The 19,478-nt window shown below is 36.8% G+C and overlaps 1 pseudogene; it reads right to left on the minus strand.

Annotated features, from left to right (window-relative positions):
* Positions 1 to 14,354: 14,354 nt before the first annotated feature.
* Positions 14,355 to 14,988, minus strand: LOC138153353 (large ribosomal subunit protein eL20 pseudogene; annotated as a pseudogene).
* Positions 14,989 to 19,478: the final 4,490 nt, after the last annotated feature.

A 19,478-nucleotide genomic window follows, 5' to 3' on the forward strand; every position in this document is an offset into this window, starting at 1 on the left:
TCTCTCTCTCTCTCTGTCTCTCTCTCTCTGTCTCTCTCTGTGTTTCTTTGTTCCTCTTTCTCTGTCTTTCTGTTACAGTTGGTTTGTCTCTCTGTCTCTATTTCTCTCTTTGTGCCTCTGTTTCTGTCTGTCTCCATCTCCATCAATCTGTCTGTCTTTGTTTTTGTGTCTCTGTTTCTGTCTGTCTCTGTCTCCATCTGTCTCTCTCTGTTAGTCTCTTTGTGTCTCTGTCTTTTTGTTTCTCTTTGAATCTTTATCTCTATCTCTGTCTTTCTGTCTTTGTTTCTCTCTAGCTCTATCTCTGTCTCTCTCTGCTATTCTCTGCCTCTCAATCTTGGTGTCTCTGTCTTTCGATGCCTGTCTTTGTCTCCATATCTGTCTTTTTGTCTCTCTCAGTCTTTGTGTTTTTTTTCTGTCTCTGTCTGTCTCTCTCTTCTTGTCTCCACATCTGTTTCTCTGTTTTTGTTTCTGTCTCCATCTCTATCTCTATCTTTACTTCTCCTGATCTTTGTGTCTATTTCTTTCTATTTGTCTGTCTCCATCACTGTTTCTGTCTCTCTCTCTGTGTCTTTCTGTCTCTCTGTCTCCCCCTTCCAACTGCTGAATGTGATGACTTCTTTCAGGCAAGTAAATCCCCTTCAAAGTCATATGGTCTATGGCAAGGTAGGGAGGAATCATACCCCCTCTATCCTTTGAAGAGTTTACTCCATAGGCAGCTCCTAGAGGTGTATTCTCAGAAACTCTTAGAGACTTGGGTGTTTGAAGCCCCAAGGCACAGTCAATTTGTTTGTTCAGTTAATCACAATGTTCCCTTCTGAGACTCAATTGGAGAGGTATTCTCACCACATAAAAGTATCACTTGTTAACACTTTGTGAACACATCAAAAGGCCATCCAGAGTATGTTCTGTGGCTGCTTCAACTGAGGTTCAGGGGATCAGATACCCTGCCCCCCACAGGACTTTGGAAAGATCTAGACATCCTTAAAGCACTCTTTTCTAAATAAATTTCCCATAAAGCAAGCAAAAATGAAGGGTTTTTTTTTTTTGAAGATGAAGTAGCTTAATTCACACAAAAAAATATGCATAATGGGTAATAGCCCATACACAGCATTTCTGCCATGAACATTCAAAGAAGCAAACGAGGGAAAGAAGAGGAGACCAAAAGTCACATTTTTAGTGCTATCAGCTGGAAAGTGTGTCAGACTCTTGCAAATTGCTATAATTTTCACCTCAGGCATCACAAAGTGCTCAGTAAAGCATCCAGGACAAAAATCTCACAAAACTTGGTCAGCTCCTGCCCCACTCCTCATCAAAGCCTACTAGATACATCAACCTCCCCCTCCCAAATTCTACAACATTTTCTACAATATGAAACTGAACTCATTGCACATTCCACAGAGTCACAGAGCCAACTGATTTCCCATGGCAAAGGTAAACAGGGGGCAAAATACAAGGCAATTCAAATTATTTATAGTGAATATAGGCATTTGCTCATAAGATCACAGTTCTCACTCAGATCTGCATTGACTTCAGGATGCAAATGGGATGGGTGCATTTCTAGGGTAGGACAATGAGATTTTTCACTCATACCCCTTAATACACCTCATGAAGACTACTTTCATCATTCTTTGGAAGAAAAGAGAAAGCAGAATAGTAATTTACAACCTAGATCATAATGATTATTCTGGTAATTGGAGAGTTTTAATGTCTTCTTGAAGATTAAGAAAAAATATAATCCCTAATTTTTTCTAGGAAACAGCAATAAGAAATAAGTTGTTGAGAGCAGCTAGATGGCGCAGTGAATAGAGCACCTGAGTTCAAATGTGGCCTCAGACACTTAACACTTACTAGCCATGTGACCTTGGGAAAGTCACTTAACCCCAATTGCCCCCCCCCACAAAAAAAGAAATAAGTTGATAAAATTCATCATAAAGGGGGCTAAATAATTATTTTCTAGAATTTAGAGAGTAGAGCAGCAGAGAGTTCTAGTTCTTCAGTCAGAGGACCTTAGGTCAAAGGAATCTGGAGTTCATGCAGTACAGATTTAGAGCACAAAGGCATCTTTGGGATCATCTATTCCAACCCATTCATTTTATATCGTATCTTGTGGTTATTGGTTACCTTTTTTTTTTTTTTTTGCTTTTTTGTTTTGGTGGCGGTGGTGTTGTTCTTTCTTGAAGAAGACCAATGACATCATTAGGGTGGGTCTCAAAGTCTTGACTTGCATGTGAATTGGATTTAAGTGAAGCAGGGCAGATTATTTTTACATGTGAGGATCCTGAGGCTGAGAAAGCATAAGAAACTTACATGAGATCAAACAAGTAACAAAAAGGAGAGCCAGGTTTAAAACCTAGGCCCTTTTATCCTTAAACTTGTGTTGTACAAGTCTATCGAGATTGAAGTGTTTCTGCCCCTTACAACTTGCGTAACTTTGGTAATTATTATTGACCTATTTGGATATCAATTTCTTTGGCTCTAAAGTAAAAATGTTATAAATAATAAAAAATAAAATAAGAGGGTTAGATTTCTGAGAGAACTTCCAGGTCTAAATCATCAAATCCTATTTCAATTATTTTTGCCAAAAACAGAATTAGATTTCCTTTTTTATAAGTAACTTAATCAAATTATCTCCCAGTGAGTAAGTTGTTCCTCCCCAAATGTTGAAAACTGCACTAAAATTTTAGGTTACTTAATATCATAGCTATTTAGGAAGGAAAATTCCCATGTGTCTAACAATCTTTGCCACTGATCCCATTTTCCAACACTTAAATGTATTTTTTTTATGGACTTTTCCCACTTTTCAAAATATGGAACTGTCAAAACAGGAGTGACCTGTCTCAATTAGAGACAACAATAGGTAGAGTGGTTAGGGTTTGGGGCCTGGAGTCAGGAAGACACCTTCAAATCTAGCCTCATAAATTTAGTAACTGTGTGACCCTGAGCAAGTCACTTAACTGCTGTTTGCCTCAGTTTACTCAACTATAAAACTGGGAAAATAACAGTAACCAATTCACAGAATGATTAGGTGAATCAATTAAGATAGTATTTATAAAGTGCTTAGTTCATTGTCTGCTATGTAGTAAGCACTATATAAAAGTAGATTTCTTCTTCCCCTTCCTTTCCTTACATTAAAAAACATTTCTCATCATCTCGGCGATATCTGTCACCATCTGAAAGATTCTATCAAAATTTAGAAAACTATCACTTAAAATAATAATAAAATAAATTGTCAAGAGACAGTTCTATTAGAATGAATAGAACCAATTTATTTTGAAAGGTTTTAAGTAATTTGTTTGATAAAACATAATATAAGCACTATATTAATTTACTGGGACATTTTATTCCTTACAATTTTCAAAATTTTTGTAAGATAAAGTTTCAAAGAATCATATCATCTCAATTTCTGGAGGGCCCTAAGATGTCATCTGGTATTAAATAAGATAATATTTGTAAAATAAGTTAATATTTGTAAAATTAGCAAGTGCATCATAATAGGTGCTGTATAAATGCTTATTCCCCATCCCTACTCCAACACCCACCCATCATGCAGCCTCTGTCCAAACAAGAACCTAGAACATTCATGGCAAACTTTTTTCTTGAAGATTGCAATTGAAAAGAAATATATTAGCTTCTGAGCATTCCATTCCGCTTTCAGATGCCTCCAAACTGATACTATGTCTCCTCTCTAGGGTCATACCATGAAACTCTAATCCCATTTCCATGTGGGAACCCTTCACATATTTACAGATAGCTCACACATTCCCCTCTGGATCAGTTCTACCCAGTAATTTTAGGTTACTTTATGGTAGAAATGTCAAGTCCTTCATCAGACTATTTCCTTCTTCTGTATGCTCCGTAGCTTCAAAGTAGCCTCTTTAAAAATATATATGGTGCCTAGAACTAAATAGAATACCCCAGATGTGATCTGACTAAGGAAAAGTATTAGAATAATATGACTTCCTTGGTTCTATCCACTATACCTTTCAACAAAGGCAAAGATAAGAATATGTATTTTGACTACAAAAATTACACTTGATTCTTAGTGAACTTGTAGTAGCCTCCTAAAAATGCAAAAATGAAGGCATCTTTATTTTCTTTTTACAAGTCCATTTTTCTCCCAACAAAGCTAAATAGTTGAAATTAGCAATTTTTTTTGCTTACTTGAAATAACAGAGGTGATTTAGGACCTTAGTGCACCTCTGCTAAGGTCCTAAAAGAATTGCAATTAATCTTGTGATTTTCTTTAAAATAGTTGTGAATAGTTCACCTTTGAATACATGAAGCCTTCACATTAATTATGCTGCAAGTTATATGGAGATGACTCTATTTTAAATTAAAGTCAAAAAACATGTATTTATTAAGATTTCCTTTGAATAATCATGCCTTCACCTAATAAATATGTTTGCTAGGTTGGCTAGTGGATGGAACATTGGACTCAAAGTCACAGAGATCTGAGTTCTAATCCTACTTCAGATGCTTTCTAGTTGTGTGATCATAAACAAAGTCCCTTAACCTTTCAGAACCTCAGTTTCTCCATCTGTAAAATGAGAATAATAATAGCATATTTCACAGGGTTGTTGAGAGGTTCAAATGAGGTAATAAATGTAAAGCTTTTTGCAAGCTTTAAAGTTTTATAAATGCTAGTGATTAGTAATAATTAACCACTAAACATTTTATTGAGTACTTGATACATGCCAAACATTGTGCTAGTCCTTAGGATTCACAGAAAAGGCAAAAAGGGTCTCTGTCTTCATGGAGTTTACACTATAATTAGAAAAATACCATGTGCACGTATGGGCATTTACAAGACATGCAAAATAGATACAAGGTAACTTTTGAGGGGAAAGACCTACCTGCTTGGGTATGAGAACCAGATTAACTCCATTTTGTCAACAACCTCCATTTTGAGACATTACTGTAAGTCACCTGATGGTGGGGAAATTCACCTGCTCATTCTCTCCCTCCCAATTTGGAAAGTCCCAAATTTAACTTCTAATAAAAAAATCAGATTACCTAATGCTGTTTCCTGTCCTATATACCATTTGTTGTTTTCTTTTAATGTATAAAAATCTGTGCAAAATCTGTATTCAGTATCTTTGTGTCTGCTGAGGGGCCTTTGACCCAGTTTATTTTGCTTATCTTACTAATTAATTGCATAACTCAGAATCTATCTCCTCAGTCATTATAAACCTACTCGTGACAGGAGGGATCAGGGGAAGCTTCTTTAAGAGAGTGTCATTTAAACTCAATCTGGAATGAAAGCAGAGGTTCTAAGAGACAATGATGAGGAAGGAGAAAGGCATTCTAGGCATGGGGAATATGGCCAGTGCAAAGGCACAAAGACAGAAGAAGGAAGATGTATGTAGAAGCAAGTAGGAAAGTATGGCTGAATACTAGAGTACACAGAGGGGAAGAATGGAAAAGTAGACTGGAAAAAACAGGAAGCTGCCAGGTTATAAAGAAAAAACAGCATGATTTTGATGAGCATAATAGGGAGCTACTGGAGCTTATTGAGACCAAGTTATATGCTCAGACCTTTGCTTAAAGAAAATTAATTTGGGAATTGTGTGGAAAATGTTTTGGAACATGGTGGGATTTGAGTCAGGGAGAATAATTTGTTGGCTATTATACAAGGTGATCAGTACCAGAAATAATGGAATGTACTTGAAGGAGAGAGAGGGAGATACACCCTGAGAGAAGTTGTAGAGATAGCAATGACTAAATTTGAGAACTTGTTATATATATATATATATATATATATATATATATATATATATATATATATATATATATATATATATATATATGTACACACACACACATATAGTCAGTCAGTTATTCAGTAAGCTATTATTAAATGCTTACTATGTGCCAGACACTGGGATAAGCACTGAGGATAAAAGAAAGTTAAATTCAGTCCCTGACTTCAAGGAATTCACAATCTAATGGGAGAGTAAGGGGGCAAGGATGACACTGAAGTTGCAAATCTAAGTTACTGAAAATGTGCTGATTTTCTCCATAATAAAGGGAAATTCAGGAGTGGGATCATTTTGGAAGGGTAATAAGCTTTGAATTTGGACATGTTTAGCTTGAAATGATTATGAAACATTTAATTTAACCATTTTAAACTGGAAGTTAATAATATGGGATTGGAACTTAGGAAAGAGACTTAGACTATATATGTAAATCTTAGAGCTATTAAAGTGAATAAAATGACCAAGGAAAGATTATGGAAAAAAAGAAAAGATGTGTTAAGACAAGTTCTTAATAAGAACTCATTTTCAATGAGTAGCTTATGAATGAAAATTCAGCAAAGAAAACTAAGGAGTAGTCTAAGCAGTAAGAGGACATCATCCAAGAGAGAGTAAGTAAATGAAAACACAGAGAAGAGAGAATATTTAGGAGTATAGTACTCTGCAAGTGTCTCAGAAAGGACAATGAGATGGATTGAGAAAAGGTCATTAGATCTTTAGATTTGGGCATAAAGAAACCATTGGTAATTTTAGAGAGAATTATTTCGATTAAATCATAAGGTTGGAAGTTAGAATACAGAAGGTTTAGAAGAGAATGACAATAGAGTAAGTGGAGGTACTGTATGTAGATACATTTTATTTTATTTTTTTAACTATTCCAAATCTTTTTATAAGAGTTCTCTGGCAGGCATTTAAAATGCCAGTTTGTGAAGATAAATTTCTCTGGAGAGAGAGAATACAGAATGCAAGTAGCCACAAAGCTGAGGAATGTTCTTGATTTGGAGCAGGATCTGAGAGTCCACCATTTTCTGATCAGCCTTGTGCTGCTCTGTAATCTCATATTTCTCTTTTTCCACATCAAAAATTTCTCCTTTTTGGTGTCTAAGTTTATGGAGCTTCTTCTTGAAGTAAGCTTCAGTAAAATGATTTGAAATTTTTACACCTGAAAGGTTTACCCTGCTAGAGGTGGCAATGACAGATTTCTGATGGGTCCTTCTCAGAGGATCATGGTTGATAATCAGAGGTCCAGTCACCAGTTGCAAGTCACTAGCCAGTTGCTCCAGGAAAACCACTCAATTGCCCCTGTGGTAGCCAGTGAGCATGATCAGAACAGTGCCTGGGGTGATGCTAGCTCAAAGCCTCCTCACATGCTGGCTGAAGGGCTTTTTGCCATGGCTTAGTAGCTCTCTTGGCATATCCTTAGTATAATAATACCTAGGTATTTTATGAATCTTTACCACACAGGTTCCTCCACTCTTATCACTATCAAACTGACTTTGAGATAGTAACAGGCACCTTCTCTTTCTTTTTCCTTTCAATTTGGGTTTTTGGTATAGTATATTTCCATTCATACATGACTCTCTGGGAATACATTGCAGACCTGAAATATCTACTGATCCCTCTGACCAGTACTGGATTCCAACTGTGATGCTTTCAAGGCTTTTTCACCACCTTTTCAGTCACATTTTCTTCTTTTGTTCTCCTTTTTTTTCCTTTTTGACCTTTGTTTCCTTTGGATCCTTTGGGGGCCTTTTTGTCCACCATCTTGAGAGAAGGGAAATAGTGGAGTCCATTTTAAAGGAAATAGAGAAGAAAGATACATTTTGCCAAGTAGTAGTAAGGGTAGATTGTAATAAGGATGTTTTTAATAGAAGAGAAAAATTGGATATACTTGTAAGCATCAGAGAAAAAACATATAGGGTAAGGTTGAAGTTTAGAGAGAGGAGAAATAAGAGTAGTGGCACTTTTATGGAAAGGAAGGAGGAGAAAATAATCAGGTGAATATACACAGGGGTTGACATAGGCAAACAGAAATGCCATCTCTTCTTCAAAGATTCAAATAATGGAAGACAGAGTAGTGGATGAAGTGAAAGTAATGCAAGAAAAAGAAAAAAGGGAACTATTGGAGAAAAACCCCATTTTTGGTTAATTTCCTCATCTCCAAGGGTAGGAGAAAAATATGTTATAGGATGCTTGAAAACAGCAAAAAAAGAGGTGTGGAACATCTACTGTGATGAGCAGGATAGAAAATTAATTAGGGAAGAATAAAAAGATTTCCTTGCTGCAGTGAATACCCAGTGAGACTAGATAACATAAATTTGTGATGGACCCATTCATCCTCACTTTGTGAATTACTCTCAGAAGTACATGAATAGATTAAGAAGCAGATCAAGAATAATTCTCAATAGACAAGGAAACAAAGAGTATGAGCAAACCATTCTCAAAAGAATTGCAAACTTTTAACAACCAAATGAGATATCTTTCTATGTAAAAAACTAAAGAAGAAAAATGAAAAATAAAACAATGCTGAGGTTTTTACCTCATACCTGACATGAAATACAAAAGATTTAGTCAAGATAGGGTCACAAGAAAATAGGCAAACTAATACACTACTTGTGGAGCTGTGAATATATATTATGTAAAGCAATGTGGAGTTACACTTAAAAAAGTGACTAAAATGTCTATCCATATGCTTTTGGTTTTTGTTTAATTTAATAATTTTTTAAATTCTGAGCTTCATAAGCATTAACAAACATGGAAATTCCTACTAAGAAAATGAAAAGATACTTATATATATGAAATAATTAATCTCTAGTATTAACAGCTTTTTTTTTAAAGCAATTGGGGTTAAGTAACTTGCTCAAGGTTACGTGGCCAGTTATTTCTGGGTGTGGTGCTAAGTATCTGAGCCCAGATTCTATCCCAGGTCATCCCAACACTGGGGCCGGTGCTCTTACTCGCTGAGCCACCTGGCCACCCATATTCATAGCTTTTTTAAAAAAAACAATGCATTTAATAATTCATCATGTTATTTTCAAAGCTTCCCTGCTATCTATATATATCTTGATTCCTTTGTTGTATATAAGTGGTAATACTATTGCCAGGTCAAATGGCATACATAGTTTATTGACTTTGGAGATAGTTTGAAATTACTTTCAAGAATGGGTGAACCAATTCATAGCTCCATCTTGTCAATACCCTTTGATGCCTTTGACGCAGAGATCGAATTGCTAGGCATAAGTCCCATATATGATAAGGTATCCATAGCAGCACTTTTCATGGTAAAACAGAAGAAGAAACAAAGTATTCATTGACTAGGAAGTGGTTAAATAAAGTGTGGTAGATCCATATAATGGAAGAAACTATAAATATGAAGAATTAAGTGAAACATAGGATCACTTATATGAATTGATCCACAAGCTGATGTAAGAAAACAATGAACACAATGTTTCACAATACTGAAAAGAAGGGGGAAAAAGTGAAAGACATAAGACTTGCATGATTAATGCAAGACCCCATCCAGGCAAGTCAGGATGGGAAAAATCCTTATTAGGAGTGTTCTTCATCTTTGGTTTCCCTACTGCTTTGCTTTACATATACCTGAGACGTGTCATTTTACTTGCAAGGACACTCTAAGGACTTCTGTGACTTACTATGCCATCACACTCTTGGATCTTCTTGGACTTTCCATTTATCATGATGCTGAATGTTTTATATATGTTGTCTTCTCCAATACCACTGTGAGTTTCTTAAAATCAGGGATGACTTTATTTTGATTCTATCTGAATCTATTGTTTTAAATAACTAATTATTTAAGGAAAACAAATTAAAACAACTCCAAGTTTCCATCTCATTGCTCATCAGTTAAACTGACAAAAATTTGGAAAGTGACACATTCTGGAGTGATTCCACTGTTGGTAAAGCTGTGAAATGGTCCAACCATTCTTGAAAGCAATTTAAAACTATGCCTCAAAAGTTTTAAAACTGTGCACATTCTTCCACCCAGAGAAGACCTTAAGTCTATCTATACCTTAACGTGATCAAAGGAAGAGTAAAAAGACCCACAATTACAAATATATTTATAGTAACTCTTTTTGTGGTAGCAAAGAATTGGAAATTACATCGATATTCTTCAATTGGGGGATGACTGAACAAGTTACAATATAGAATGTGATTGAATAATACCATACTATAATGATGAAGGGAGTGCTTTCAAAAAAATCTTGGAGGGCGGCTAGGTGGCGCAGTGAGTAGAGTGCTGGCCCTGGAGTCAGGAGGACCTGAGTTCTGATCAGGCCTCAGACACTTAAAATACACAAACAAAAAACCTAGCCATGTGATCTTGGGCAAGTTACTTAAACCCAATTGCCCTGCAAAAAGCAAAAAAAAAAAAAAAAACTTGGAAGACAGATAAAGTCAAAGTGAAGTGAGCAGAACCAGGAGAACAATCTATATGAGAACAACATTAATATAAAGAAAATCACCTTTGAAAGACTGTAGCAGCAAGCACCCCAAGCGTCCTCAGGGTGGCTGCCCATACAGGTTCTTGGATCTGGCTTTGTTAAAGGAAAGCAACTCAAAATGGGTTAACAAGCTTACTTTAATCAGTCAGACATATATCGTTTACCTTGTTCAGGGCAAAAAGGTCAGCACCCCGAACTTCAAAGTATACAGGCAGAATTATCAAGACAGAAACAGATCAAGTAGACAGATTTCCAAACTGTCCAACCATTACATCCATACCCAGTCAACATCTGGGTTTCCACATCTGGGTTTTTTAAAAGGGGGGGGGGGGGGGGCGCTCTGGACAATGGCTTGCCAGAATACAGATCAAATCACAGAACACTTCTCAAAGTGAGCCCCCAAAACAAAGCCTCACATCAGGGCTTATATAGCCTTCTCCTGGCTCAGAGAATGTAACAACCTTATTGACCCACTGGCCAATCAAAAAGTATCTACTGAAAAACAAGCCTCCCACCCCAGGTTTCAGGTGCACTTTAGCCTAGGGGCAGGGAAGATCTTCCAAATTTGCATTCCCATTACAAAGACTCAGTAACTGATCAATAAAATGACCATGCAATTCCAAAGGAATAATGAGGAAACATGCTATCTTCCTCTAGATAGAGAATTAATGGAATTGGAGCACAGATTAAAACATCTTTTCTTTTCCTGTTTCTTTTTTTTTTTCTTTTCCTTCCTTCCTTCCTTCTTTTGATGTGGCTAATTTAGGAATTCATTTTGGATGTCTATACACATTTGTAATGGGTTTTGTTTTTCTTGCCTTCTCAATGTGTGTCACAGGGAGAGGAGAAAGGGTAAGAACTCTGATGTGAAAATAAAATCTTTATTATTATTATATTAGTTCTTCCCTGGACAAAATTTTTTATTTTTTTTTTTTGGTCTTTATTAATTTGTTTGTCTACCTTTAGTTTACAAGATTCAATTCCACAATCCCTTGAGTTTCAAATTTTCTCCCCTTCCCTCCCTCCAACCCCCCATGGCAGCATGCAATCAAGTATAGGATCTGCAAATACTTCCACATTAGACATTAGTCAGGTTATAAAGAAGCATTGTAATAGATGGAATGAGCAATGGGAAAGAGGAAACAAAACCAAACAAGAAAAAGAAAAAGAGCAGGTAGTTTGCTTCAATCTGCATTCAATCTGTTCTTTCTAGTTCTTTCTCTACATGTAGACATCTCTCTCCATCATGAGTCTTTTGGAGTTGTCTTATAACCTTGCATTGCTGAGAAAAGTCCAATCTATCAAAGCTGGTCATCACACATATGTTGATTGTGTACAAATGTCTTCTCACTCAGCATCAGTTCATATAAGCCTTTCCAGGTAAATATCAAGTCCATCTGCTCCTCGTTTCTTATAGCACAGTAATATTCAATTACATTCATATACCACAACTTGTTTAGCCATTTCCAAATTGATGTGCATCCCCTTAATTTCCAATTCTTTGCCACCACAAAAAGAGCTGCTATAAATATTTTTGTATGTATGGGTCTTCCTCCTACTTCTATGATCTCTTTGGGATACAACCCCAGAAGTGGTATTGCTGGGTCAAAGGGTATGAAATTATTTATAGCCCTTTGGGCATTGTTCTAGATTGCTCTCCAGAATGAAAATAAAATCTAATTGAGTTTTTAAAAGAGAATATAACTTTCTTGTAGGCAGGGGATATTTTACTTTTTGTCTTGATATATAAAGAACTTAGTGCAGTCACTGATGTATATACTAATTGGCCAATAAATCATTTATTGTTCTACCCTTAAAATCTTAGGGATTTGGAAAGGGAAGTATAGCTTGTTAATGCTTAAAACATCTTGTGATTATTGCCCCACTGTTCTCATTTGTGGAAGAAGTGGGACTTAGGAAAAGGAAAATGAATGTTACCTGTCTCTAAGCTGGAAGTTTCAACACAGAAGCATTAAGTTAGGGTTTGTTATTTTAGGGGATAGGGTGAGGTTTTTTTATGTTTGCTTGTTGTTGGGGTTTTTTTTGGAGGCTATGAGAAGAAAATGTTTCTTAATCTGATGAGTCACACACATTTAAAGGAACCTGAAGAGACTAGAACTATGCTCTTGAGATCCTTGAAATGCTGTGTCTTCTATGCCCTCTGCTGCTATGAGTCCCTTGGCCTCTCCCACCCTGACTGCCTCTCCCAGTCATGGTCATGCACACAGGAGGAGGCTCATTCTTATACCTCTAACTCTTCACTTATTTTCTGTAAATAGAATATATTGGCTTAATTCACTGCTCCTTTTCTGAAGTGTGGACTATTCCTACTATAATGGGAATGCCCAATGACAGCTCAATCCAGAGTATCATGTGCAGTATCTTCAGCCTGATGCATTCCCTCATTTTGGAATCGTCATAACATACTTTTTTTTTAAAAAGCAATTAGGGTTAAGTAACTTGCTCAAGGTTACATGGCCAGGTGCTTCTGGGTGGGTGCTAAGTATCTGAGCCCGGGATTCGATCTCCAGGTCATCCTTACACTGGAGCCGGTGATCTTACTCGCTGTGCTACCTCATAACATGCTTCTACATGCTTTAAATCCACATGACAGACTGCATCAGGCAGAGAATGTTTCATGCATTCTTAAGTTTGGGGATTTCATTGGACAGTCCTGTTACACTAGGCATATAGGAAATATCCCCAGACTGTAGGAGTGAGCAGATTAATAGGAGTGAGGGAACAAGAGACTGAACAGGAAAAGCTTCTATGAACTCTAAATGTCTCAGAATGCACATATACCCATGAGAAATACCAAGTTTTCCTCCTGTTTTTCAGCATTTTTTATTGAAAAGAGTGGTCCATCATGGAAAACACAGTTGAGAATATTGGAATATTAACCACTCATAGCCTGAATGAAGTGACTTAGAAGAGGAAAAAAAACTTATATTCTGACATTTCAAGATATATTATTTTTATGAAAAAGTTGGGCAAAAAATAATGCTCTTTCCCCTAACCCCAAATATATTAAATTGACTTTGTTTTGTTTTGTTTTTAGAGGGCAATTGGGGTTAAGTGACTTGCCCAAGGTCACACTGCAAGTTTTTGTGTTAAGTGTCTGAGGCCAGATTAGAACTCAGGTCTTCCTGACTACAGGGCCAGTGCTTTAAATTGACTTTAAAAGTACTGAATAATGGGCACCTAAGTGGCATAGTGAATAGAGAGGCAGGCTTGGAATAAAGATCCAAGTTCAAATCTGGTCTCAGACACTTACTAGATATGTGACACTGGGCAAGTCACTCAACCTCATTTGCCTCAGTTTCCTTATCTGTAAAATGAGCTGGAGAAGGAAATGCCAAACCATGCCAGTATCTTTGCCAAGAAAACCCCAAAAGGAGTTGCAAAGAGGTGGACACTGATGAAAATGACTACAACAACAATAACACTTAATGATAGCCATACATAATGCTATAAAATATATAAAGCACTTTACAAATGTTATCTCATTTTATCCCCACTACACTTTGAGAAGATAGATGTTATTTAAGATCACCATTTTTACTGATGAGGACAATGAAAGAACTGAAAAAGGCCAAGATTAAGTGACCTGGTTAGGGTCACTTAGTCACAGCTACCAGAGATTAGATTTGAATTCATGTCTTGGTGACTGCAAAGCACTCTATTCAATGTGCCACCTAACTACTTACATATTTATATGTGCAACTACTATCTTCTCTATTAAATGTAAGGTCTTTCTTTTTTTTTTTAGGGAGTGACTATTTCATTTTGTCTTTGCATCATCAATGTCTAGCTGATTCCTGATACATCATGGGTGCTTAATGATGCTTGTTATTGCTTAAGATTAAGGTATGTTTTATTACATCTTTTCTGTAAGATGTTTTCATTATACCTGATCCACATAATTAAATTAGTTGATAAAATAAAGTGATCTTTTCTGTACTTCAAAATCATCTATTTAGGATCCTAAATTTAGTTATAAGCAAACCTAGAAATCATATAGTAAAACTCCCCAATTTTCCAAATGAGGGAACTAAGTATGAGAGAGATGAAGTGCATTGAGTTATGTATGTCATTCAAGTAATAAAGAGAAGTCAGGATTCAAGCCCAGATCTATAGATTTTTTTTTTTGCATTTCCAATTGAGAAATTTATTTAAACAAAACAGGTGCCTCATTGTCTCTAATCTTAGAAGAAGGTGTTGGGCCTCTTGGTAGTAAAGCGTGGCTTGTGCTGGCAACGCAGAACTCTGTGGGGCAGAGGGAACTTGATTTTGGAGTCATGAAACTGCTTGACTGTGGGCCGGCGGCATTTGCTGGCAGGAATTTCTTCCACTTTCATGATCTGGATGGAGTGGGCCCGGGCATGGTGACGGGCTCCCATATCTCGGTAGCACTGAGTGACAGCACCAGCAGTGGTCAGGTCCCTGTACTCCCTGTACATGTTGTAGGTCCCACTCCTGGAATCATAACGCAGCCAGATGCCAAAGTTCTTCACTCTAAGAGGGGAATTTTCAAAGAACTGTCCGCAGTATATGATTTCTCCAGAAGACTTCATCTTTTTCAGCTGGGAAACGAAGTACCAGAACCGGGACTTCGCTACCACATGATTAGAAGCAAAAATCCGCATGCGATAAACAGGCGGCACTGGGCTCTTGGGAGTGGGCAGGCAGCGCCCAACTACCTTATACTCTCTCAGGGTGCCCGAGGCCTTCATGGTGCTGCTGCCTCACGCCCCGCCAACCCGCAAAGGCCAGATCTATAGATTTTCAAAAATCCATCACTCTTTCCACTGTATCATGGTGGCAATTCTCTTTGTTTATAAGTAGCATCTGCTCCTTCCCTATCTAGAATTTTAGAACCTATGTAGACCAAGAAAAGAAAGAGAAACACACACATAAAATCTAGCTACAAATGGATTGTAATGGTCATTCAGTTAGTCAATTATTCTTTATTAAGAGCCCACAATGTGTTAGGCAATATAGAAAGTCCTGGGGATACAAAAAAAAAGAAAAAAGACTCTCTGCCCTTGAGAGGATCACAATCTAAGGGGGTAGACAATAAGCAAACAAATACAGAAGAAATGGAAGGGTAAATTATAAGAATGAGGGCACATGTATTAGAAGGGGTTGGGAGAGGTTTCCTAGAGAAGATGGGATTTTAACTGGTACTTAAAGGAGTTCAGTTAAGCCTGGAGGCACAGATGAGGAGAGAGAATTCCAGATATGGGAGACAGTCAGAGAAAATACCCTGAGCTGAAAGATGGAGAATCTTTTTCTTTGAACAGAAAGGAGACTGGATCTGGTTAGAAAAGTCTATGTGGACAGCAAGGTGTAAAAAGCCTGAAAAGGAAGAAAGGGCTAGATGATGAAGGGCTTTGAATGATTAACAAAATCTTTTTTATTTGATTCTGGAGGCAATCAGGAGCTGCTGAGGTTTATTGAGTAAGGAAATGACATTGCTTGACCTGTGTTTTAGGAAAATCACTTTGGTTACTGAATAGAAGATAGACTGAGTGGGGAGAGACTTGAAGCAGATATACCCACCAATAGACTACTGCAGTGGTCCAGGTATGAGGTGATGAGGGCATGAACCAGAGTGGTGGAAGTGTCAGGGAACATGGTCTAAAATTACAAAGGTGAATTTGATAGGCTTTGGCAACCAAACTGATTGGGGGGGGGGGGAGTGGTGGTGAGAGAAAGTGAGAAGCCCAGGATAACTCCTAGGCTGTAAGCCTGAAGGACTGGGAATATAACACTGCCCTCAACAGTAATAGGGTAGGTGGAGTGGGAGAGGGTTTAGGGAAAAGATAAGTGGTTCCATTTTGCATATGTTGAGGTTAAGATGTCTACTGGATAGCCAATTTAAAATTTCTAAAAAGTAGTTGGAGATGTGAGGTTTCAGGTCAGCAGAGAGGTTGGGGCAAGATAGACAGATTTGAAAATCATCAGCATCAAGACTTTAATTAAATCTACAGGATCACTAAGTGCAGTAATATAGAGGGAGAAGAGAAGAGAGCCCAGTACCAAGCTCTATTGGACATCTGTGGTTAGAAGGCATGACATGGATGAGGATCCAGTAAAGGAGTCAGAGGAGGAGTCTGGTAAGTAGAAGGAGAACCAGGAAAGATCAGTGTCCAAAATCTAGGGGGAAGAAAGTATCAAGGAAAAGTCTGTTCAACTGTGTCAAAGGCTACAGAGAGGTCAAGGAGAATGAGTATTGAGAAGAGGGCATTGGCTTTGGCAATTAAGAGATCAAAGGTAACCTTGGAAAGAGAAGTTTCAGTAGAATGATAAGATCAGCAGCTAGGTTGTAGGGGGTCAGAAAATATTGAGAGAACAGAACATGGAGGCACCTGTTGTAGACCATCTGTCTTGGGAGTTTAGTCACAAAGGGCTGAAGAGATATAGGATAATAGATAGTGGGAAGAATCTAGTGAGGTTTGTTTGAGGATGGTAGAGACATGAGCATGTTTGAAGGCAAAATGGAAGGAACCAGTAGACATGGAGAAATTGGAGATAAATGATTAAATGGCTATGACAGAGGAGGCAATCTTTTGGAGGAGCTGAGATGGAATGGCATTGCTTATGCAGATTGAGGGGTTAGTTTTGATGAAGAATAAGGGCATCTTTTCATATAAGATGGGATGAAGGAAGAAATAGTAAAAGAAGGGATACAAGTGATATGACATGAGGAAGAGGAAGTTCATCAGAAATGATGTCTTTTTTCTGTAAAATATGGGGCAAAATTCTCATCTGAGAGGGTAGGGAAGTCATGGGAGTTGGAGGAAGGATAAAATGGGATGGAAGAGCTGCTGTGGAGAGTACATAGTCAGAGGAGGTATAGTAGGATTGTCTAGCAGCAATGAAGGTTCAGTTGAGGTTGTGTGATCTATTTGTGGTCAACCACATCAGAACTGTTGAGACACCTATCAATGTCATTCTCTCCGAAGTTTTCTCTACTGAAAGATGGACATCTCCACTTCTTTGATTCATTCCTCATGTAGCAATCTCAAATTATCTCAATGTTCTAGTCAGTTTCTTCTGTGTTAGCTTCAATTTCTTAAAGTTCTTTTATTAATAAATTGCTTAGAATTGAACATAATACTGAAGGTGTGTTCACAGTAACATATAGAACAATGGATCAATCATTCCCTTGTTTTAGATAAAACACTTCTACTAATAAAGTCTCTAAGACTGTTTTTGGTAACCATATTATATTGCTTCTGTGTGATGAACTGCAGTCAGAACAACACCTAAATCTCTTTTTTTTCGAAGCAAGGTCTTGCCTAAAATATTTGTACACAACTGAATTTTTTACCTATATATGCAAGTTCACATTTACATTGTAATAATTTGGAAACATTTTAATCCAGTGATGGTTTGTTTTATTTTATTTTGAATCCTACTTCTCTGGCCTGCCTACATCCTTTGTAATGGTATGCATATGACTGAATTGTTTTTTAAAAATAACATTTTATTTCTCCCCAGTTACATGCAAAGACATTTTCAAACATTCATTTTTTTTTTTAAATTTTGAGTTTGAAATTTTTTCTCTCCCTCCTTCATCTCTCCATTCCCAGAAACAGCAATATAGGCTATACATGTTCAATCATGGAAAATATTACTATATTAATCATGTTATGAAAGAAGACAGAGACTCAAAGGAAAAAAAATTCAGAAAGTGAAAAATAATATTCTTCAATACACATTCAGATTCCATCAGTCCTTTCTCTGTTATGTAGTTTTCTTTTATATAGTTGTAACCAGGCATTCATTTCCAGACAACTCTCTTTATTGGTAGAGATTTATTACTCAGTACAGGGGAGATCAAGTTGATAAGATCTTGGGAAAGGAGTGAATTTTGGTCTACTGGTTTAAAGTTTGAAGTGCGAGAGTATCCTCTTATATATTCTCTTAGGGAAGATGTCCCTGGAGGAAGGAGAAGACTGAGAAGAAACCAAAGTGTAGAAGACCCCATCCTTGATCAATTTTCCATCCCCAGCTTATCACACTAGAGACTTCAGGGAATTTATCCTTCAGTAGTAGCTTGGATTCACTCTCTTGTATGAGCTAAAATATCTTGCTTCCAGTAGAACTCATTCACTCTGTATATTGTCTTGTGTATTCTCACTTGTATATTTTATCTGACATTCACTGTGTAAATGTCATTTGGTAGGGACTCAAGCTTTGGATATATTCCTTAACACTCTCCTTCCCCATTAAGGGATAGTAACTGGAAGAATAACTTGAACCTAAAAAAAAATATTTCCCCAGATATAATTCCCCATAGATAAAATTACAGCCCTGTAGCCCCTCTCTGTGATGAACAAGAGTGGCTAGCCTCTAGGCCCTAGTATCCTCCTCCCACCTGGCAAGAACAAAAATCTTCTTTGGAGAAGGATGGGCAGAAAAGGCTGTGGAGTTATCTATTCAAACCTTTCTTTAAGTCACATAGATAGAGACGTGTGAACACATAAAAAAAAATAGGCAAAAAGACACACATACCCTTTTAATTTGGCAAATGTCCTTTTAAAATTAGAGCTCATTAGAAGACTCCCCTAACATTATATCAATTTCTTTAGATATACCCCCCTTTCTTTTCTTCTCCTTTTTATTAATAGAAAAAAAAATACAGTGATAACTGCTTTAAGCTTTATAGATCTTTTTACTGTAGGGTTCTAAGGATGAAAATGTAATAAATTATATAATTATTTAAAATTATTCTTTAACATTATTTATTTTAATGTATTTTAATATTTCAAACATCCATAATTTTTATAAAATTGTCCCTTCAACAATTCAGATCACAACTTCCCATAACTTAATATTCTGTATCTGCAATGGGCAAAAAATTCATCACCCTGTAATCAACTTGGTTTTGAGGCTCTGAAAACTTTGCTAAGTCAAGTCTTTTGATGAAAAACATAACATCTACCACTGAATCTGTACATAATTTTTTTTCTACCTTGCAATATCTGCCAGCGCTTATTCTGTACTGGGATGGCCTTGAAAAACTGAAGGTCATTTCTATTCCCAGATAAAAGCACCAGAAGAGGGTTCTAGTGGAGAAAGTTTTAAGCTCTTGTTAATTAAAATGGTTAGGCCTCTTTTTCATATAATAAAAAGTCTATATCTAAAACCAAAGGCTAAAAATTACATGTAATGGGAACACTAGAAGTTTTTCCAATAAACAGAAGAGAAAAATAAGAATTCTCCCCTTTCCCCATTCTTATTTGACATATTT

The sequence above is a fragment of the Petaurus breviceps genome, unplaced genomic scaffold (genome assembly GCF_028583685.1).
Source record: "Petaurus breviceps papuanus isolate PSGF00001 unplaced genomic scaffold, PetGlider_PUasm1.0 90977, whole genome shotgun sequence".
Classification (NCBI taxonomy): Eukaryota; Metazoa; Chordata; class Mammalia; order Diprotodontia; family Petauridae; genus Petaurus; species Petaurus breviceps.